At 34.4% G+C, this 24,831-nt stretch overlaps 1 protein-coding gene across 10 annotated transcripts in view; it reads left to right on the top strand.

Moving 5' to 3' along the window:
* The window catches only part of BBX (BBX high mobility group box domain containing), a 256,822-nt gene that overhangs the window by 96,873 nt on the left and 135,118 nt on the right, over window positions 1-24,831 (top strand). For 7 of the 10 annotated variants that reach the window (XM_031456220.2, XM_031456214.2, XM_031456188.2 and 4 more), the window contains one exon: window positions 6,534-6,607. The gene's annotated coding sequence lies outside the window, so the exon portion shown is untranslated. Of the gene's footprint in view, window positions 1-6,533; window positions 6,608-6,652; window positions 6,818-11,916; window positions 11,979-22,607; window positions 22,726-24,831 lie in introns of those variants that run through there. The other 3 variants (XM_010978412.3, XM_064495734.1, XM_031456211.2) reach the window with 3 other exon arrangements.

Genomic DNA, 24,831 nt, shown 5'->3' with positions numbered 1-24,831 from the left:
CTTCTCAAAGTACCTGGGGGTTCCCTGTCGGTGTTCCTCATATAGCTGCTGGCAGGCATGTTTTTATACTCTTTATGGAAGTGAAACTCCTTCTGCCTTAAATGTGCAATTTCCCCTGCCTGAGAAGGTCAAAGGCACATTTATATAGTTCACAAGAGTATAAAAGAGGCATTCAGGGCCTCCCTGCCAAGCCATCTGACTGGACTAATGCCTGCTCATTTTCCACCTCTACTTACGGAAACTGCAGAAATTCGTAGTTCCACTATGGTCCCTGCAACAACAGTTTTAGAGCAAATGAACATTATAATAAAATGTCCATATTATTAAATCAGCTAATGTAGGCCGAAATTGGTAGGAGTAAAAAGTGGTTGTTTAGAATGTCAGAATTAACTATATGTTAAAGCTACCTAAATTAAAACAAAATCCACCTTTTGAAAAACTAGCAAGTCACTTCGCATCCAAATACTGAGAATATTTAAGGCAAACTTCAGCGTGTTCACACTGTAACTTTATTAAATGCTCTTCTACCACTTAGTTTTAACTCTCGAGATATTAACATTTATTGAGCACTTCCTGTATGCCAGGCCCTTTGTATTTATAATGTCTTCTAATAATTTAAGGAAACCTTTAGAGGTGGAGGGATTGTTATCCTGATTTGCAGATAAGGAATTGGGGGCTCAGAGAATCTCAGGAATTGGCCTACAGTTGCATAGTAGTAAGTAAATGGAGGACATGGGTTTGGTCCTAAGGTCAGTATGCTTTGCAGAACACCATGCTACTAACTCTGTCCTGCTGTTCATGAGACTACGGGGAGAGGGGGAAAAAAAGCAGATTGCATTACTTCTGATTTGCCTACATTTCGTGTTCTACTTTCTGATATGAACCCTGGACTTCCACCAAATCTGCCTCTTGTCCCTTCCCAGTGTACTTCTTCCCAGCATTGAACTTGGGCTCAGCCTTTGCCTGTGCCTGTAATGACCTTCTCCATCTTCTCTCCCTGTATCCCAACTTGCAGCTGGTGCTTTAGGATCCAGCTTTATTCATCTGCATAAAAAATTCCCTTGTGCAGTATAACTTTTTTGGAGTTCTTTGCTTACCATTTTGATATGCATTTCTCCCTACTATTATGTAACTGTGTGTGTGTGTGTGTGTGTGTGTGTGTGTGTGTGTGCGCGCGCAATTACCCAACTAGATATCAGCTTCCAGAAAACAACTCTTTTTTTTTTAACATTTTTTTATTGAATTATAATTATTTTACAATGTGTCAAATTCCAGTGTAGAGCACAATTTTTCAGTTATACATGAACATATATATATATTCATTGTCACATTTTTTTCTCTGTGAGCTACCATAAGATCTTGTATATATTTCCCTGTGCTATACAATATAATCCTGTTTATCTATTCTACAATTTTGAAATCCCAGTCTATCTCTTCCCACCCCCCCACCCCCTTGGCAACCACAATTTTATATTCTATGTCTGTGAGTCTATTTCTGTTTTGTATTTATGGTTTTTTTTTTTTGTTTTTTTTTTAAGATTCCACATATGAGCGATCTCATATGATATTTTTCTTTCTCTTGGCTTACTTCACTTAGAATGACATTCTCCAGGAGCATCCATGTTGCTGCAAAGGCATTATGTTGTTGGTTTTTATGGCTGAGTAGTATTCCATTGTATAAATATACCACACCTTCTTTATCCAGTCATCTGTTGATGGGCACTTAGGCTGCTTCCATGTCTTGGCTATTGTAAATAGTGCTGCTATGAACATTGGGGTACAGGTGTCATCCTGAAGTAGGGTCCCTTCTGGATATATGCGCAGGAGCAGGAAACAACTCTTATAATACCTTTTGCCGTGTTAATACATAGTAGGTCATTAATAATTTCTCAAACTGTAAAAGATTATACCATTTGCATCTCTGTGCTATTGACATATAGGTGGTACATAGTTTTTAAAGCTTAATTTGTAATTGGTTGGTATTGAGTACTGAAGGAGAAAGGATTTCCAAATCTTTTGTCTTGCTATTTTAAGAGGTCCGTGTCTAACAATGAATGCTCAAGTTTTCTGTCTCTGCCTGCTGGTATTTTCTGACACCTTTCTGGAAATTCCAAACAGATGGACAAATCTGTAATGACTTGTTGTTACTTTGGTTTACTGTTAGTATCTAGAGAACTGTTGTTTGGCCTTTAAGACTATGTTTAAGGTTTCTTAACTGAAAGTCTGTGGGTCATGAGGAAATGCAAGGGTAGGGAGTGGGAAGGTGATAAAGAGATACTTCAGATTTGCATTTTCTTTTGAGAAATATCTGTTCTCAGTATAGCTGACACTTGTAGTTTCTGTTAAAGATTGGTGCCTGGCCAAAAATGCCTGTGAAATAGCTGCGGTTTAAGCTTCAACTATAAAGACAGGCAGGGTATGTGACTTCTAACAAAAGTGTTGTCTTTATCCATACTTTTTACTGTTACTATCATAAAATAAAGACAGTGACAATGTGAAGTATGGATAAAGACAAGTCTTTTGTTAAAAAGCATATATATCTTCCTGCATTCATTTATCTTTGTCTACATGAAGATAATTTATTTCAGCAAATAGTTTAACTGGAACTTATCATTTCTAGAAAAAAAAATCCTTTGACCTCTAGTGTACCACAGTGACCTGGGGTGTGGAATTCATTGGCCAAAACTGCATCACAGCTGGTATGCATCTTCAGCACTATGTTATTTTGTAGTGTGCCTGGTGCTACTATGGAGGAGATGAAAAGAATATTGAGTACAGTGGGGTGGGTGGAGGACCTTATGCACACACAGTAAAGGGAAGGCTTTAGTTAAATCAATGAGGATTTTTTTTTTTCCCTACAAACATGATACATTTACGTAGAAGTAAGAGCTTGGAGTTTGCATTTAAGTTTTATTTGTAAACATGTAGTCTATAAAAGAATGAATTAAGGGAAGTATAAGAATTATATTTATTTAAAGAAGTAGCTTTTTAAGACAGGAAAAATCTCTGAAGAGCACCTGCTTTATAAAGTGAAATTGAAATACATATTGTTGGGAAAATGAAGGAGGCCAGTGTCAGATTTAGTGAAAGAGTAGATGTTAACACTGTTATTTGTAACCTGGACTTGTTTTGGCTCTCAGAGGTCGTGCTGACTCTCAGATTAGAAATGCAGCCTCTCTCAAATCATAAACATAATTGAAAATAATAATTTTAAAATTTGCTTTCTTGGGTTCTCCATTTTGTTTTGTTCAGGTGTGAAAGCATGAGTATTCTATTTTCAGGAAGATGAGGAAGAAATCTATTTCCTTTTCTAGCAGTTTGGCTCTTTTTGTTGTTGTTTCTGGCTCCGGAAATGGGGAGGCATCTGTGCCGTGCATTGTATCATACCCAGCAAGTTTTTCTTTTTCATTTGAATGCAGTCGTTCCTTAGCAAATAATTGCAATCCAGAATGACTTTTATTGAGCTTGATTGAATTAGGGTTATGTATGAAAATGAGTTAGTTAAAGCTTAATCTATTACCCAGAGAATTGATGAAAACATCAGAAAAGCAGTCATTCATGGGGATTAAATATTCTTCTGTGTAAGTGGGCAGCATGGTTGCCTGGAGTCCCTTCTGCACTGACTAGGTTGTGGTGCCATCAGGGTGCAAAACACACGTTGTTGGCATAGAAGGGGATTTTGCCATGATGTGTCTTTGAATGTTATACTGGACATTACCACTAACGAGGGAGCCTGCCTCATTGTAAGAAGTGGCACCTTACCTTTTTTAGTACAATAAGCTTTCAAAACATAGGACCCCAAGGGGCTGTGTGTAAACTGCCAGAAAGCCAGTTGCTTTGGAATATTTCAGTGATTGCTTAGGCCAGATCTTTAAGATGGGTTTTTCAGATGCCAAGTCAAATGCCCTATTTGTGGTAAAAGGTAAATAATAGATATTTAATAGTTAGCTCTCTCACCCACATTGATGGAGTTTCTTAGAGAGAATGCTGAGCTGTGCCAGATCAGTGCTGGCTAGGTGTGCATCCTGTGGGAGGCAGTGTCATGGTGGGAAATGAGCTTTGGAAAGCAAAAAGCAGCAGGTTCTTAATGAGGCAGTGGGAGCTAAGTCATGGGGAGTCAGGAATCCGAGGCCCTGTATGGGTGAGAATGAGGGTTAAGAGGAAGCCATAGTGGAACCCAAAGGACACAGACAGGCATGGGGTGGCTCCTTGGGAAATCTGTCCTGGCTTTGGTCTAAGGGCATATTCAAATCACCATTCTGCAGGGTTGTGTTCACCCTTTAGACATTTCCCCTTCTTGCCCACCATTTCCCCTTCTTGTCCTTCTGACACTTCACACAGCTACCCATTTCCATCAAATCAAAACACTCTGTGAAGTACTTGTAACTTAAATGCAGAACAGCTTATGCTGAAACTGCTTTTCTGAAGCTACCCATGTGGGCATTTGTAATAGCCAGATAAAATCTGGAGTCTTTAAGTTGGGCTGTCAGAGAGCTCAAAGGGAGTCTGTCTCTGGCAAGATCTTCAGCCTCAAAATTGACCTCTGCTCTGTGTTTGATTCCCTGTTTTCTCCCTCCTAGTCAGTTAAGTCCAACACGATTTCTTTGTTATCCTGAGTTTTAAAACCCATATTGGCACAGCACAGTCGACCTCCTTCCTCTCCCTGACCACTTTATCCATAAATAGTAGCAGCACAGGTGATAAATTATTGAACAACAGTCAAAATAAGGCATAGATATGGTCCATTTTTAGGTATGTATCTGATTATAGAAACAGACAGATCTATAAAGGGTTCCTTAAGATTAGTAAGAATTTAATTTTGAGCTCCTAAAAGAACTTCTGTATATAGGATGTATTAGCGTATTTTATTTCTCCAGATAGCATGCACTCACTTCTTAAGCTACAAAGTTAGCAAATCTCTAAACCAAAATAAGAATGAAACCCACAATGTCAAAGTTAATGATGGACCCTCCTCTCCCAATTTTGGCAGTACTGATTATGTTTATTTATTTTTTTAGCTTATGCCAGTTTATTCACTTGATAGTTATTTATAGATATTCATGATTTTTATCTATTTATTTTACAATGTTTATTTTAATGGTTCTTCTCTCTACTGGTTTTTATGGGTTTATATGAAGAAAATGTATGGAAATAAAAATATGAGATGGTGTATGTGATTTTCTTAAAACAGTATTTTTATAATAATGTTAGTTGCCTATTTCATGATAATTCAGGATAGACTTTTATACCATTTAATCAGTTTTTGAAATTGTATGCTTCCTTGGTAAAAAACAGGCATTTAATTTGGAAGTATTTGTAAATGTCCCTTGTAGTTTGCTTCAAAGATCTGGATTTATTTTTTTATCCATACCCTTGTTTTAAAAAATGTGGATGAATGAGTAGTATCTTGTGTGAAGCCACAGGAGACCGCTTAATATTTTACTCATTCTTTTCAGCTATTATTTTTTTCAGTAGCACTGGGTGACAACTGAATCATCTAAGTCTAATTAGGATTACTCAGATGAATCATTACACATTTTTGATATTTAATTCTTTCAAATCATGGTGGCTAATTAGAAAAACTTTATCCAAGTCATAAAATGACTAACAGTATTGATAAAGCTGTAAGACAGTAAGTGATATCCGATTTCTAGAGTGTGTTATAACCTACTGATTGTAAAGAAATATATTGTCATAATCTGCAGGGGCACAGGAAATTGTCTCTCTTAGTTGAGAGTGAAATTAGAATTACCACTGAAGCACCCAAGAAACTAAATGAACATGTCTCACACAGAAATGGAAATAACTTAATTCTTAAAAATGGTACAGTTTGGATATATGTCAATATATATTGGCAGTATTAATGTATAATGTTCATTTAATTTGTATACTCTTTTGCTGATTTTGATCCTTTTATATTTAGTTCATCCCATGTAGTTAGAAAGTAATTTTTAGGAAACAGCTTTTCTCTATTGTGTTCCCCCCACCATTCCCCACTTAAAAAAAAATCTTGGCTTCACTCATTATCTTTAAAACACTTAAAGAATAAAATATAAGATACTAACATCTGGTGCTCACTTCAGCAGCACATAGACTAAGATACTAACATCTGAACCACAGAATCACTGGTTGGCTTGGACTAGTCATTTCAGATAACTTGGATTTCATCAGGATGTCAATTTAATGTCATGTTTTTCTGGAGGATTCTTCTGTAACTCCACACTTAATTATAGTCAAAAAGCTGAGAAATGATTGCCCGTAATCCTTTGTCTCTGTAACTTTAATCTCAGAGTTCTCGTTGAGTAATTTTAGTGACTTTTTCTGTTAAATTAAAGTTGACAATAAACACTTTAGGTCTTTTTTTCTAAATAGTGTTAGTTAGAGGGATGTTTAATAATTTGCCTAGTTTTGATTGTTCGGCTGTTAATTCACCTTATCTAGGGATTATTTTGCTAAAGGAGAATAAGTATCAGCTTTGTTTGAAAGGGCTTCCTGGCTCACCATTTTAACCACTTTGCTGTGGTCCTTCACAGAATCCTGCTGCATCACCGAAGCTGGAAGTTCTGATGTTCCATTGAAATCACAATGGAAATTCTTGACTTGACCGGTAAGAGCTTCACTGGGGGTGCATCTCACTTGGTTACCTGGAAGCAAGAGTGAAGCAGTCAAGAGTTGTGTGTCATCAGATCTGGTCTCAGCTTTTCCCCATCTGATGGATTCACCTTCCGTTTTGATCAGAGAAGCGTGATAATTGTGTATTTTTTCCGTCAATTTTATTAGTATTTTTGAAGTGTGACATTTTAATCTCAATCATCAAGTAAGTTAAATTTTCTTTTAAAATCATGAAGTTTAAGGAAATAACTATTTCAAAAATCTCTGGTTTGTTTCTCCATAGTAATGGGCTGTTTGGTGAAGTTAATTTATTAAAGTCCTGAATACCTAGAGGATACTTACCTAAATAGATACTACACTGGTCTGTTGCCCAAAGCTTTTTTAAAAACTGCCTTTAGCTTTAATTGAAAAAAATGAATCAATATCAAAACATGGAGGTTTTTAAAAAACTATTAAAAATAAAATAGAAGCATGTTTAGCAGTATCATGAAACTATTTTGAGTATGAAAATATACAATGAGGAAGAAGTTGAGATTTAAAAATATATATATGTGGCACATTATATCAAACTATGAAACTCACAGTTTCATTAAAATACTTTCTGTCCTCTTAACTGCCTTTTTAGGAATATTTTAAGATTAATTAAACTCTACTTAAATACACACGTAAAAACGTGATTGCTTTACTGAACACTTTATGGTGAACTGGTGATTTGTAAGACCAAGGAATTTGATGTAAATGAAAATGAACAGAAAGAGTAAATATTGTTTATTTGTATTTTCAGGACATTAAGTTATTCTTCAGTTGTTAGATTCATTGAAAATTAATCTTAAGTCATTTCTGTTCTTAAGTATTTTTGATAGCTTAAGCCTGCCTAGAATATCTGTGTCTACATTTTTGTTTTAGTAAGTATATAACTGAATGTTGCTTTTGTGGTACAGCCAAATGTAAATATAAGACTTCTAACCATTCTTCTGAATGTTATGGTCTAGGATTGACACACTGTAAAAATAAATGCAATTTAGCTTGAAAGTGTGTTTAACAGGATATTGAAACAAAAATTAGGATTTAGTTTATTTCTTCCTTTCTGTGCTATCCTTTAAGGCGCAGTTAAGTTAGAAATACAAATTCTGAATTTAAGAATGCCAGTTAGGATACAGCTTATGGTTTTACTGGGTCAGCAGGATAGACTATAGAATATTTGAATATCGATACTGAAATTTCAAATATGTTCTCATTTACTAATCATAAAGGGAGTTGAGTATAGTGAAATTTAAAGAAAATTAAATTTGTGACAGTATTTTGAATTTGTTAAACGTGAATACATACATAAGTGAACCAGGACCTTTTATATTACCTATTCAGAAAACCAAATCATTAATTAGGACTTGTATGTCAGTCTTGACTTAAGTAGCCATCCGATCTGTGATTTCTGAATGTTAATCAGATTATTTCAGTAAAATATTTTTATTGAATATAGGCAGAAATTGACAGAAAATCCAATTGCTGATTAAATTTAAGAAAACCTGAGACTGTTTATTTCTTTGCATACATATATATTCATCTTAAATGCAGTAGTGACTAATAGAAAATATGCCATACAAAATCAGGAGTAATTTAGGAAACAAATCATGGAAGATATTACCTGGCAGAGTGATGCAAGGGTTTAATAAATCTTGGAAACATGCTGCATTAGTCAGTTTAGACAAACTTACATTTTATTATCCAAAAAGCCCCCAAATCTTAGTGGTTTATAGCAGTGAAAGTTTCTCTCTCATGTTCCTGTTCCTGATGAGTCTGCTGCCACTCTGCTCCATGTCCTCTTCTTTCCTGGACCAAAGCTGAAGGACAGCATCTCTGGGATGCACAAGACTTGTGGCAGAAGGAGACAGGAATGATGGTGGAATCTGGGCTCTTAAAACTGCTGCTTGGAGGTGGCACAGATCACTACCTGTCATATTTCATTGTCTAAAACACATCCCATGGCCACCCCATAGTTAGGAGTGGCTTTTAAGAGAGATGAGGTACAGTGCATATTTTAAGTACTGTATCTTCATAATCCTATCTAGGGCTCTTCTAGACAGACAGAATGCACCTAGTATATTAAGTTTCCAAGAAGTCCTGTAGTAAATGAATCTGTTTATTTAACATGTAAAATTATTTGACTGTGAATCCTCTTGTTGTTACATGGAACATGGTGAGCTATGATACCCTATCTGTGACAGATTTTAAGGAATGAGGAATTGATACAACTCGACGTTATCACTTTTTCCACCATACAGTAGGTGGATATATAGTGTATATTAGACTTACATTATTGTTTTATAAGTTGTTTTAAAGTGAACGAAAATTAGTGTAGAGGGGACCCGCTGCAATTTGCATACAGAGTTAGAGAAGGGAAATAACGATACTCATACTGACTCCTTACTGATGTATCATAGGTTACAGATACTCGACAGATACTCTCTAATTTGATACAGAGAAAGAGCATGAGAAAATGGGTACTTTGCTTTTTCTGGTAGTAATATAATAATTTTACCATTTAATGGTAACCAAATACTTCTACTTAAGATCAATTTCAAGAATCATTCTAGAAAGAAAGAATACAGACAGACCCTGTAGCAAGGTTAACAGTCGTAGCCCATGAGTTACTTCACCTGTGGTCATATTCCCTATTCAGTGATTGTATTGTTGTCTCCTAAGCTTTCTGAAAAATGGCACAATGAACTACTCAGACAGTGTTGATTTGATTAATCCCATGGGTTTTATAAAACATTGCTACCAGGCCTGTGTGGATTAGGATGATATAAATATCCAGGAGTATATAAACAATGCTTTGTTTCACAGTTTATAGTTCCCTGAGATTGGGGGAAAAGAATATTCTTAGACATCTCTGGATTTAGAGAAACTTAGGCATTAATCCTAGTTCTGACACTTTTATACTGAAAGAATTTGGGTGATTATTTAACCTCTGGAATTTTCTTTTCTCATCTTAATATTGGATAATGAGCTCTACCTTGTGGAATTGTGATAATTAAATGAGGTAATTATGTTAAGTGCCTGATACAATGCCTGTCACATGGGACACACTCAAGAAATGGTAGTTAAGAAAATAAAAAAATGATCAAACTTCAAGAATCTTGAATGTATTATAAAATACCTTTAATAGACATCTGACAGTATGTGTATGTCTAAAATGTGTTTGGATATTTATATTTAAACACACACACACCTATAAGAGTTTTAAAAAATTGTCCCTAATGGGTAAGAACCTATGTATTCTTCTGTACTTTTATTAAAAATTAAAAGTAGCTTTATCTTTATCACTGAAAGGGTGAATCCGGTAGAAATATTAGCCACCTGTGATTCAGTAATTCACTTCTTGCCACTGAAAAAGTCCTAAGGACAGAGTGATAGCCAATGTGGATCTATGGCCTTGACTTTGAATATTAATGAGCTGTCAGCATTAAGGAAATCAAATTCTATGTAATCTCGAGGCACAAGGTATAAGAGATAGTGCCACTGAAACTTTCTTCACCATGTAGAGCAAATATTATTTGATTTCAAAATAATCAGCAATTCTACATCAAAGTTTTTATTCTACAGTTTTCTAGTGAGGCTGAAATTTAGATTTTTTCTGTATCGATATTGTGCCCTCACACCCAGAATCAGGCACAGCAGAATGATATCTCTTATGCTTCAAAGTTTTATGCTATTTCTAAATGATAATTTAATTTAATTTAGAATAACATATAATAAATCATTTTAGGGTGACTTATTCTTCAAATTGTTCCAAGTGCTTCTCTTTGTAAATGAATCACCTTTGTAACAGCTATCAGTTACCTATTATTGGGCAGGATTATTAGTAGAGTAAAACAATCTCAAAAATAGAAGCTTCTCTCTTCTAGAGGTTATATGGTCTGCTTGGGCTGCCATAACAAAATACCACAGACGAGTGACTTCAACAAGATATTTTTTTCACAGAGTTCTGGAGGCTAAAAGTTCATCGTCAGGGTGCTGACAAATTCTGTTTCTGGTGAGGTTTCTCTTCCTGGCTTGTAGACAGTCGCCTTCTTGCAGTGTCCTTAGATGACCTTTTCTCCATGCGTGTGTGGAGAAAGCATGCTCTGATCTCTTCCTCTTATAAGGACACCAGTTCTTTCAGATAATAGCCCCACCCTAATGACCTTACTTAACTTTTACCTACTTCCAGGGTCTATCTCCAAACACAGTCACATTGGGCTTTGAGGCTTCATCATATGAATTTGAGGGCAACCAACTCAGAAGTAATTGGTTTTCTGTGCCAAAGAGTGAAGTGAAAGTTAAAAACAAAAACAACACAACTTTCTATGTTATTTAATCTCTAAACAAGAAAACTAGTTTATTGTAGTCATCTAAGTTTCTAAAAACATCTTTGGTCTTTGAGGTGGGAGACATTTCAGATTACCAAATTCATATTTCTTCCATCTTGAAGTCTCTGTGCATGAAAAAGAGTGTTTTTCAAGGGAAGGGATCAAATCTAAGAACTTGAAAATCAGTGTTTTGTATGATGGAGGAGTTACATCATTGTAAAAACTGATTTTTCAGGTGTATTCACTGTTATTCCTGAATAGAAGGTGTTTGAAAATTAGGTTGAGGAATCAGATAATTATTCTTTCAAGTTATATCTGTTTCTGCTTACTATAATTAAGCCAATTCACATTTTTCAAGGCTATATTCTTTTATTTTGTGAATCAATTGCGAATACAACAGGGAAATGGCATACTCTTAAGATTTTGGGAAACAGAAAAGACTGTGCATTTGAAATAAAGCCAGCAGAAGCCAAAGTATCCTAAATCTGATACATCTACCTGCTATTCTTCCTGCGTTCTTCTTTTTAATTGTTATCCCCTTTTTATTTCCTCTTCCTTTTCCTTCTTTCCTCTGATACCAGCTCTTAAGTAGGTAATTGTTGTTTGGATTTCTCAAGTAATAGTCTAAATGCAATTCTTTGAACATCTATATAGTACTTCTTTCTGCTATACAGTAGGATGCTTTTTCTATTAAGTCAGTTGATGGGTATTTGGTATTAGTGATGGGTAAGTAGTATTTATGGAGGCTCAACTTAACTCTTAGTTTTATCTTGAAATTTTTTTTTTCAATGTGTGTTCTGTGTCACTAGAATGATTTCAGTTTCTGGTGAGTTGATGCCTATCTAAAATAGAAAATACACTCAAGAGGAAACAAACCTTTGAGACTTAAACGTTTGTATAAAAATTTTAAATTGATTTGTAATATTTATTTTCTCACCTTGTGTGTTTATAGGCCAAAAGATAAGCTGTTGGGCACTAATCTGTTTTGTGGATGACAGTTTAATTGGTTGAAAGGTATTTTAACTGTTTTATCTACTTTTTATTTCAATTTCCCTGTTAATGTTATTTACAGAATGACTCAAACTCAAGCCTTATATATAATACATTTTGGCAATATATTTCTTCTAAACAATAGGATCAGTCTACTGATTATTAAATTTACTAGTTAAAGACAGCATAAATAAATTCAGACATAACCACTTCATTCATTAATACTACTTTGAAAGGTGATGGATAAATTAAGTATTTTATCCTGAAGTCTGTATTTCCTCTGATCTCTATTACAGAGAAATGTGTTTTTTCTAGGAAACTAAATTGATCTAATAAGGTGAAATTTCTCATAACATTTCTCTCAGAATTTCCATGCATTTTAATGTAAAATATGCACTGCATTTACTGGATATTCTGTACATACACATATAAGTGTAAATGTATCTGAGTGTATATGTGTGGCTTTTTCATATAACCTCTTCAAGAAGCTAAGAGACTTAAATTTACACTATAGAGTTTATTTTGTTGATGGCTGTTTTGCCCAAACCTAGAAACAGTGTCTGGCATGTGGAACTTGCTCATTGGTAAACATTTGGTGAATTAGTAATACAGGAGTTCACATTTCATTAATCATGTATTCCATTGATGTTGATGTTAATATGCATTCCCTGTCTACCTGGAGATTATTTTTTCTCAGACTGAGTTCAGGGAGAGAGGAGTGCTCCTCAAAAATAAAAGTCTTTCTGTGCCTTTAAGTTGCAGTTAGTTCTATAATCAATAAATGCTAGTGAGTATAACAACTTAAAATAGCAGCAAAAAATTTCTGGGTAACTGTTGGCTATTTACAGTGTACACTGAGTCAGCAATGGTTTATTAAGAATTGTAAGCCTTCTGCCAAGTACTTCTGTAACAGCCCATCAGTGGCGCTCTGAGTGGAGGACATGTGAAGGTTCTGAGATTTAAGGTAGGCAAGTTGGTTCAGGCTGGGCCTAAAGAGATGCTATATGGTACTTGGATTCAGTTAATATATAACAGAAAGGTTGACTAAAGTCCACTTTTAGGTGTTTTATTCTTGAGGGGGTGGCTTTTTTTTTTTTGATATTTCTGTATTCAAATTGATCTATGAAGATGAAGAGGAACACTGTGTTTTGGTTTTGTAGACTTTGTATAACCTGCTTAATTTTCAGTTGTTATGCCTCTGCCATGGTTCTTAAAACACAGACGAGTTATGTAATTATTTCAGTGTTTCCTTAACATTTACTTTAAGTCTGTTTATTACCAAGAATCTCTTCGTGGCAGAAATAATCCACTTCCGGTAGTGTTTTTAGGGGTTAAGTTACCATAGACACTTACAGTGTACAAGTTTCTTGAGAGAGCCAGCTAGACAGAGAGGAACTGGCTTCTAAACAAGGCTTAAATTATAAAAAGATACCATTTATATGGTGAACACTGTCCAAAGCATTCTCAGTTATGCCACACTGATGACAAGATTAGAGTGAAATCTATGAAGTGTGAGGTGTATCTGCGTGCAGAGTAGTGTATGCCCATCAATCCATACAGCGACCACCCAGATGGACATGAATTGAAACTCTGAGCCATGTTCTTAATATAGTTTTTGAAAACTTACCATGTTTTCAGCATTGTTAGAGTTGCCAAGTCATCAAATAGGTGTCTTATATTACAACAAGAGATAATAAAGAAAAGTTTGAAATCAGTAGCCACTACCAATCCCCTTTTTAAATACCAAACCTCTTGCTATAGCAGTTGTTTTGTCCTGCCATTTGATGAAGCATACAGCTCATCTTTCAGTTCATTTGGTGAAGTGAACACTTACAGGAATGATACAGTTTTCAGGTTTGAAAGTTTAGTTGTTCCTGTTAAAATGATAGGTGTTGCCTTTCTTTATTATTCACAGAGAGTTTCACTTTTTAGAGAACATAAGATAAATCTTTCTACCTAAATGTCCATCGACAGATGACTGGATAAAGAAGCTGTGGTATATATATACAATGGAATACTACTCAGCCATTAAAAATAATAAAATAATGCCATTTGTAGCAACATGGATGGACCTGGAGGTTGTCATTCTAAGTGAAGTAAGCCAGAAGGAGAAAGAAAAATACCATATGATATGACTTATATGTGGAATCTAAAAAAAAAAAAAAGACAAATGGACTTATTTACAAAACAGAAACAGATTCACAGACATAGAAAACAAACTTTGGTTGCTGGGAGGAAGTTCAAGATTTGCAGATACTAATATATATGAAATAGATAAACAACAGGGTCATACTGTATAGCACAGGGAATTATATTCAATATCTTGTAGTAACTTATGGTGAAAAAGAATATGAAAACGAATATATGTATGTTTGTGTATGACAGAAGCATTGTGCTGTACACCAGAAATTGATACAGCATTGCAAACTGACTATACTTCAATGAGAATATATTAAAAAAGGAATCTTTCTAATGAGGCTATTACAGTATATCTTGTTGATGGTTAAGGTGTCTCAGTTACGTCTCTTTTTATGAATTTTTACTTAGTCATCAAAATCATAGAATTTTAAAAAATGATTATTTCTATTGTAATAAAATATTCCATACATTAGAGTTTATAGTGTGCCTGTGAAAAAATATTTTAGAACTTTTACTTCCTAATGCTTACAAACATTCTTATTCTTGCCTCTAGATTATCAACTGCATAATGCTCACTATTGCTTCCTGGAGATTAATATGGATAGGCAGAAACTTAAAGTTTTCCTTATGGAAGACAGCTTTAAATGGATCACTTTTTTCAGCTATAACTTGATCTTAGAAATGTAGGCTGTGGAGTTAGATGGATCCAAGACAGGACTAAATCTATCTCAATTGCTTAGTGATTGGGCGGTGGGGAAAATTATTTAACTTCATCTGGAAATGGGGTGAATAATGACCACATGAGGTTCTTACGAGGCTAAAAAGTGCCGGAGGGTACACTGCCAATCCAGCACATGGCAGCATTGCTAAGAATGTGTGTTTCATTGTCAAAATGGATAGTAGGTCAAAAGTAGCATTTGCCTTTTTTTGTTTTTAACTGCTTTAACTGTTCCTTGAAATTCAAGCATGTCTCTTTTTACAAGGGAAATGTCTTTATTATGTTGCACATCTTTAATATGTTGAAGTCTTTATTGAATACAGGATAGACTTGCTTTAAATAATTAGGGAAGAACAATGTTTATTCTTTTTATTGTTAGATATCTTAAAATATTTTCTACATAACCATAAGTAATAGAAGTTTGAGTTTAATTATACTTGCCCTGATTAATTTTGCAGTTTTATTAAAGTGAAATCAAAGCTAAAATATGTGAAAGTATTAAGAGATAAGTCATATGTTGTTCAGTGGATTATACTTATTTCAGGGATATTATCACCTCATACCATGAGTATTAACAAAATTATCACCCTAAACAACAAGTAAATTATTTAAGCATAATAGTAATTTTTTATAATCTACACAGTTTTTTTCAAAGATTGTAATTACTTTAACAAAACAAGGAGCTGTATTATGGCATTATGAATTCTTAATGAATTTTAAACTATGAAAGCTATTTTTATAAATTGATTATCTCAACCTGATAACTATAAAAAATTAAAAAAATTTTAAACAGCTGTGAACTCATGACCTTACTCTGCTAGTTTATCCATACACCAGAAAAGCAAAATTTTCCTTCAGTTTAGGTCAGTGGGTTAGCATTTCTAAATTAATTGATCCAAGAGAAGAAAGTATTTTTATTTCTAATAATTTTTATGCACATGAGCATGAACCAGTACAACTTCATCTTTTGTCCCTAGTAACTTTTATTTATTAATTTTGAGTATCTGTATGATTCATGTATCTAAACTGGTTTTGGAGATAGTTTAATAGGACCATCTATGAAAATACTGTTTCCTTTTAAAAGCTGTTCTGTGTATGCTACCTAATGTGTTTGTGGTCTTTTTATAGCAATTTTGCCTTTTCCTAGTCAAATATGTGAACTTTCTAACCATAACAACTATGGATTTTATAGACTTCAGTTATATAGTTTTTCACTTATTAGCGTATATTGAAATTCTAAACCTTTCTGGTCCACCTATAAGAATGAAGAGGGTTTGCTCTCTTTCTCCAGCTCTTGTATTCCTTTTTAGTACCTAAACTGCCTATAGTAATCTCTCTGGAAAAATATTTTATTTGAATATACAGTAATACACCTTCTGCTCCTCTTTTTATCTGATAAATATTTACTTGAAGTATTACGTGCAATGTGTTAGACACTTTCACAGTCACAATATGATAATAGAAGGCAAACTAATTAGGCAGAAAAAGATAAATAAACCTCATTAAGAGTTTTGAGGAAGACCTAAAATCCCATGTAGAAATAACAGGGAAGACTACACAGTGGAGGAAGTAACAGAAGTCTGGAGAAGGTGAATACAGCCATACCTCATTTTATTGAGCTTTGCAGATATGTGGGGTTTTTTTTGTTTTTTGTTTTTTTAACAAATTGAAGGTTTGTGACAACTGTGTGTTGAGCAAGTCTATCAGCATTGTTTTTTTCCAACACCGTTTGCTTACTTTGTGTCCTTTATCACATTATGGTAATTCTCGCAATATTTCAGACTTTTCCATTGTTACTGTATTCATCATAGTGATCTGGGATCAGTCATCATTGATGTTACTATTGCAGAAAGATTATGACGTGCTGAAGGCTCAGATGATGGTTAGCATTTTCTAGCAATGAAGTGTTTTTTAATCAAGTTATGTACATTTTTAAGGCATAATGCTGTTACATAGTTGTGATACACTACAGTTTAGTATAGACATGCTTTTATAAGCACTGAGAAACCGAAAAATTTGTGTGCCTTGCTTTATTGTGATGATACTCGCTGCATTCAAGTTGGACTGGATCCAAACACAGTGTCTTCAAGGTATGCCTGTAGACTGCTTTTGCCATTTGGATGGGATGTCTGTAAGGGTAAATGGGAAATTTTGGTGGAAATTAAAAGAATCTTCAATGTCGGTGAGTTTACTTTTTTTTTTTTTCCTTTAAGGAAGATAAACCACTGAAAAATTTTGAGCAGACAATATAAGTGGGGATGGATTGGAAGGAAAAAGAAGTAGGCATTGGAAAGTTTAGTTTGGAGGGGCTTTGTTCTTGATAGGGTTTGACAGTTATAAGCAGGACCATTATGGGAGTCATTATGAAGGTTATAACTTGTCTGGATCTGTCTTAAAGTATTTTGGATTGCAGTTATCCAACTCACCAAATCACATAAGTCTTTTCCCAATTTGCAGGGTAAAAAATAATACTCACTTTAAAGGATTCCTTCAATGAAGATTTTCTCAAATGCTTAATGCCTACTGTTGTTTATCCTATGTATGTCTGTGTGTGTTTTTAGTTATTGTACATTTAGCTTTCACTGTGTTTATTAAAGAATACAAGTCCTGTCTTGTCATTTGAACCAAACTACTAATGTATAGAGTTTAGCAGTAGATTAAACTTGTGTTGTAGAAGGAATCCTGGAGAGGAAAGGAAGCAGTTGGGAGGCTTTGAAAAAGAAGTCAGAGACAAGTTTTTAAGTGTGATGTTTAGATAATACTACTACCAGAAGCAGAGAGATAGTAGTAGAAACTGATTTGTGGAAGAGGAAGGTGAAGTTTGGAATGGATTGGATTTGAAATGCAGAGAGAATATCCGTGTGGTTATGTATAGAATGTGTTTATAAATTTGCTAATGAATTTGGAAGAGATTCCAGCTGAAGATAGGTATAGCTTAACAGAGAGAGACAGAGCTGAAACTTAGAAAATTGGTGAAAGCAGAAAATACGGCAAAGACAGAACCTTTGAAGACACCTACTTGCTAAGAGAAGTCCAAAGGAAAGAAAAACAATCAGATCTGTGGTGGGAAAAGCAATTAGAGTATAATGCTAAGGAAGATGGAGTTTTCAACAAAAGTGTTGAAAAATAGAGACATTTAAATGCTTAAAAAATGTGTTTGTTTTAGGTGATCTGGGGTCCTTTGGAGAAAACAGTTTTAAAAATAATTAATTAAGTAATTTTATTGAAGTTTAGTTGATTTACAATATTGTATTAGTTTTAGGTGTACAACATAGTGATTCAATATTTTCATAGATTGTACTCCATTTAAATTTATCTTTAAACATTGGCTATATTCCCTGTGCTGTACAATATATCCTTATAGCTTATTTATTTTATACGTAGTAGTTTGTACCTCTTAATCCTCTAACCTTGCCCCTTCCACCTCCCCTCTCTGCTGATAACCACTAGTTCTCTGTATCCATAACTATGTTTCTGTTTTGTTATATTAATTTGTTTTATTGTTTAGATTTCACACATAAATGATAACATACAGTATTTATCTTTCTCTGTCTGACTTATTTCACTAAGCATAATACCCTCTACTGGGTCCATCCATGTTGTTACTAATGGCAGGCTTTCATTCTTTTTTATGGCTAATATTTCTTTGTATATATACTCTACATATGCTTTGTCCATTCATCTGTTGATGGACACTTAGGTTGCTTTTTTTAAAAATTTTTTATTGATTTATAATCACTTTACAATGTTGTGTCAAATTCCAGGGCAGAGCACAATTTTCCAGTTATAGGTTGCTTTTATATCTTGGCTGTTGCAAATAATGCTGCTGTAACATTGGGGTTCAGGTATTTTTTCGAATTGGTATTTTCATTTTCTTTGGATATATACCCAGGAGTGGAATTGCTGGATCATATTGTAGTTGTATTTTTCATTTTTTGAGGAACTCTAATACTGTTTTCTGTGGTGGCTGTAACGATTTGCACTCGCACTCACAGTGTAACAGGATTCCCTTTTCTCCACATCCTCACCTTTCTGGTGATATCCATTCTGACAGATGTGAGGGGATATCTCATTGTGGTTTTGATTTGCATTTGGAGAAGCAGTTTTTGTGGAGTAATCAAGGCAAAGGCCAGGTTGCATAAATGTTTCCAGTATTCCCACTTTCATTGCCACTTTCTTGATTGTTTTTAGCTGAAACTATCTGTTGAGCCACTGTCTTCATAGAGTAGTCTAGAATGACTTACAAAGCCTCTCCTGGGAGCACAGAACTCCTCTTCTATAAATGCAGTGTTAATATTGTTTTTAAAAAATGTATTACCTAAGACTCTTTCAAATCAGATCTTATCCAGGTGCTAATATCATTTCCTCAAATGCACTGAAGTGTGACTTTCTTTAAAATAAATCATCAGCAAACTTGCTTCCTAAATGCCTCACCAATGGGGCTTACATTTATTCTAATTGGCATTATATAGGGATGATAAATGAATTCCCTGTCATTGCCAGTTCTTCTTTTACACTCAGTACAGTGGTACTTTTAAAAAGACCTACTGTTTTAGTAAATATCCTATAGAAAGCTCTTTGGAGTAGTAGGGCCACCTGCATATGAAATTTCTAGGTTAGAATCAGATCCATAGCCACTTTTGTTTCCATCTGCAGAGAATAGTGGTAAGGATATAAAAGACTCACTGTAAGTAGTAATGATTGTCATGATAAAAACTGCAATTGTTATTATTTACATTTTATGTGCTAATTTCTCTCTATGTGTATGTATGTGTGTTCTTTCCTAATCTTCCCAATGACCCTTAGATGTAGGTGTTGTTATTCTCATTTCATATCTGAGAGAACTGAGGCCCGGAACATTGAAACAAATTGTCTGAGCTTCTTGGCTAATTAAAAGCAGAGCCAGGATGCAAATCAGCTCTTTCTGACTTTCAAAGACCATGTTCTCTACATGGTCCATGCAGTTTAATGATGTATTTGAGGTTAGAGCTTTAACACCCTTTACAGCAACTACTCACTCCAGTTTGGGAGCCCAATGCCTCATTACTTTCTTACCTTTTCCCTCCAACTAGGGAAGAATAGATCACTTTCATTTGCTTAAATGTATTACCATTCTACACTGTTGATTTGCACTCTTCTGTATATTTAATTCTTGTATTTATTTAATCTTCACATCAATTATATGAAAGATAGATGTATTCCCTCCCCCAACATTTTACTTTATAACTTTCAAACCTATAGCATTACACTCATACACTCACCACCTATATTCGGCCATTAACATTTTACTATACTTACTTTATTACATATCTATAACCTGTGTATCTATCATCAAACCAACTTATTCTTGATGCATTGAAAAATAAAGACATCTCTACAAATCCCCTAAATACTTAAGCCTGTGTATTATCTATCTAGCTCAGTATTTATGTGCAATTTTTTTCTTTTGATGTAAAATTTACATTCAGTGAAATGCTCAAATCTTAGACATTCTCTGAATTTTGATAAATGCATATACGTACCTGTGTAATCCAAATACCTACCAAGGTACAAACATGACTATTGGTAGGTGTCTCTTTTCATTCCCATTTTGTACCTGAGGAAACTTGAAACACAAAGAAATAATCTGCCAAAGGCCACACTGCTAATAAGGGGCAGAGCTGGAATTCAGACTCCGGAACTCTGGCTCCTAACCACACCACCATACTGCCTGTGGATTATCCCTACATGTTCGGGTATCCTTTTACATTGAGGTGTACAAATTGATATTTTTTTAATGTGTGTAGACACAGAAGTAGTATGCTTGGGATTAGTGAATGCAGAAATGCTTTTCTAGAAGTGCATTGGTTCCTTACAAGAGGATTATGGCAAGAGAGACTAAGAGGGAAAGAAGTTTCCTTTGTCAAAATACTACAGGGACTCTCTGTGTAATAACTATGCTTTAACTGGCATCCTTGATTAATATTTCTGCATATAAAGTGACAGTCAGTTTCTTAATGATGACTCTGAGGTTCAGGAAAATCCTCAGGTGCCACTTGAACAATTAAAGGTAAATGATGTTCAGTATAGTTTTGTATTAGGCATACCTTTGCTCTGTTGTAATTAACAAATTGTTCATCTGTGCGTGTTTTATATAGTACCATTTGCCTTGATACCTCAGTGTCCAAAATAATAGAAGTAGCCAATTTGGGATTTATAGCTGTGAAATTTGTTAAGTTTTTAACAAAGAAACTGAGCAGCATTCTTTGGCCTTTCCAAAAAAATTGCATAAAAATATGAATCAAGATTGGAATAGATGATACTAATTTTTTTATTTGTAGTACTTAGGTGTACCATCCCTCTGAAAAGAAATTGTGTCTCTTCCCTGCCTTGTGTTCATACCACAAGCCATATTTTAAAATTGACAAAGTATGTTTTGATCACTATTGAAATATGAAAAAGCGCTGTCATATATATTGTTTAAAATATCCTAAGTATTATTCAAAAAGCAATATAAAAAATAAATAAAAACATGTAGTTAGCAAAACCTAGCCAGTCACTAGAGGGCAGAGCAGTACTATACTTAGGCCTGATTTAACAATTTAAAAAATTGTTGAACGTGAAAAAATATATGATGCACAATTGAATAGAAATTTCTTTGTATTCTTATTATCTTGTCTTGCTGTGAAATCCAATAACATGCTTATTTTACTTGTATCAAAGGAACTTTTCTGGCAATTACAGAAAATTGATTACAATTGATTGCTTCCAAAAGGGCATGATTATTTAGAAGAGTATCATTATCCCTCAAGAGAAAATACTGTTGCTTACAAAGAGCAGTGCATTAAGTCATTTCTACTCTATGTGGTACCCTGAAATAGAACTGTAGTGTAGACTTTAGATGAGACATTGTTAAAGAACAAGGTTTACTACTAGCGTTTAGATCTAAGAACTCATTGAAATTTGGCGCTTCTGATCTTTCAACTGAAATGTGTTGAATCATTAAAACTTTGAAATTATAGTTGTAAAAGCAATGAACTAACTCTAGCTCCTTTTTTAAATGTTAAAATTTTGTTAAGTGCCTATTAACATAATTTCATTTCTGTTTGAAAGTTTCCATTATTCTGCTATATTCTCATTCTAATTTATTTTTCTCTGATAGATTTTTTAAAATATTGAAGCTCTGAAGTCAAGTATCCTATTGAACCCGAGAAGTTCATTGTCTGAAAAGATAGAACATCTTATCTTGAATGTGCAGTTTGAATTTTATTTTATAAAAATAGTTTGGATTTATATATGATTCATTTCTAGTAGAGAACATAGGATATCAGAAAAAGCACTGGGTTTTGCTTGTAACCTTGGAAAAGTCACATTGTATCTCTGAACTACCATTTTCTAATTTGAAGAATTGGAAAAATATTTCCTTATTTACAGATAGGTTGTTTTGAGAATTGTGTTTGTATCTGTGTGTATGTATCTCCAAAGATGCTACCACGTAAAGATGAATTGTAATAAAGATACAAGCTCAGAAAAACCTTAGAAATAACTTCGAAGTGGTTGATTATATCATGAATTGAGCACCATGAAGGCATCTCTTCTTGGAGTAAATGATACCAGAAATGTGGTTTCTGACCCAAACCCCAGGTTCAGATTGCTGACCTCCTCCCTGTCTCTGAGTGTCTCTGGCTGCTTAATCTCTCTAAACTCCTGACTCTTTGGCTCTTCTCTCTCTATGCTATCCTCTGTTTATTTCCATGTTCCCTCTCTCTGTGTTTCTCCTGACTGTCTTTGGTCTCTCTGTGTTTTTCTTGTCCCAGGCACCCTCAGGAAGACCCCAAGCCTCTAGCAGTACCTGGTTTCATCTCCAGCATGTTTGTAGATGTGGAGGATTCACTGGGATATTGAGAAATACCAGAGGCGAATTGTTCCACTGTAGTAAGTCAATCAGCATTTATTAAGTGACTACTGTTTACAGAGCACAGTTGGTGGTGCTTTTGGTGAAGAAGAATGAGTTAGGGCATAGCTCAGAAGAAGTAAACTTGTAAACACTTCTCAGTGGGTCTTGCAGGCTTGGACACATGCCAGTGAAAACAAGAAATAAGCTGACAAAATAATTATATAAATGAGTTGTGTTGTATGTTTGCTGAAGAGGCCCAGAGTTAATAGAGTAGAGAAAACCAGGTGGTATTAATCGGGTTTCCTGCATGAGTTTAAAATTAGGTTTTGAAGTATTATTGGAAGAAATATGAGGAAAAAGAGGGTGGAAGTGAGTAATTTCTGTGGGGCTTGGCAAGCCTGTTTGCTTGCCTGTGAGTGAGTCCCTGATGGGAAGGCAGTGAAATGAGAGTGCTGAGTTTCAGCTTACAACAGCTAACTTTCCTTAAATTCCCAGTCTTAGAGAAATTCAAGGTATGAAAAGAAGTACAGCCAAATTGAGACTTTCCATAAACATACTAGGTATCTGTTGCTGGTTTTAGAATTTATAGATTTGTAAGGGTAAATTGTGATTATGAAGTAATAATGATATACTATGACATAAAATTAATACAAACTATTAAAATATGATCTACGGATGGATTATAAATGCTAAGATGAATTCATATAGTAAACTGCAGTGTAACATGTCAGTTTTGTGTTTGTATTGGAAGTTTATTTGTGCTGTTGTATTTTGGGTGATCCTACCTACAGACACACCGGAAGTTGGATATGGTTTGAATCCCACCTCTGCTAACTGTGTAATGTTGGACAATCTACATGACAAAACTGAATCTCCGTTTCTTCCTATGTAAACTAAATACGAAAATATTTACCTCAAAGAGTTGTTGTGTGAGTTAAGAGAGATAATTTTATAAAGTCCTGAGTGCATGCTAGGTACTTGTTACTTGCAGATACTTAAAAAGTAGCTTTAAAATAGTTTGTTAAATATAGTGTGATTTCCGAGAGCTTTTTAAAAAGAAAAGTAAACCCATAGTATTTAGAAAATGCTGTATATACAAAGAATATTTATAATATGTGAATAGGATACGGAGACTAACATTAACATGAATAACTGAGTACCTGCCACTAACTTAGGAAACAGAGCTATGCCTGGTCCACATTCCATCACCTCTCTTTAACCACCACCACAACCCTGGATGTTCAGTATATTACTTCCTTTTTCTTTTTTTTTTATAGTTTTATAGTTTTTCTTTATAGTTTTATGTATATCCTACATTGTTTTACTTGTTTCTGAATTTTATACAACTAATAATGGTGTATGTTTTCTTTTGCAACACCTATGTTGCCGCTCAGTATGTTTGAGTCATTTATGATCACAGTTGTATTTTCATTGTCTACAATTTATTTATCCACTTTCTTTTGATGACTATTTAGATTGTTTCCAGTTTTTGTGTTATGAGAGATAAAGCTGCAGAGGAAAAAGTCTTGACAGTCCTGTTCATGCCTCTTTATGCATATATTATTTCTCTAGGATACATGTTCAGGGGTAGAACTGCTGGGTCAAAGGGTATGTCCAACTGCAAAATCTATAGGACAGTGGCAGATGGATTCCTACAGAACTTGTTACATTTATCCTCCCTCCAGCTGAGTGTGTTCTTGTTCTGTGTCTACTGTATAGGTCTTTAGAATCATTAAATTTTTGTTTAAAGAATTTTGTAAGTTGCCTATAACACCATTTTAACAGTAATCCTGATGAACTTTTTTTCTTAGTTTTATCCTTTGCAGCAGCTATTTTTATTTCTCTTAGTTTTCCAATGGTCACTCATACCTTTTCTTAAACCCAGATAAGTCTAGACATCCTGAAATAGCTGAGTTATGTTTGCTAGCTAAGTTTTTTCTCCCAGGAAAACTACATCATATTAATGCAATGTTCTATATTAAATGAAAATTGTCAGCTATTCTTGACTTCTAAAGACAGTTTGGGCAGAGAAATGTACACTTTTTTTACTGATCTGATTTTTTCCCCCTTAATTTGAGTTGAGATAGAGAAAGAGTGACCCACAGAGGACTGTTTGCAAGCTGTGGTGATTTAACCTGTGTTTT

This window comes from Camelus dromedarius, chromosome 2 (assembly GCF_036321535.1).
Source record: "Camelus dromedarius isolate mCamDro1 chromosome 2, mCamDro1.pat, whole genome shotgun sequence".
NCBI lineage: Eukaryota > Metazoa > Chordata > Mammalia > Artiodactyla > Camelidae > Camelus > Camelus dromedarius.
Note: the sequence above shows the minus strand (reverse complement) of the source record. Positions and strands in the feature narration are given on the sequence as shown.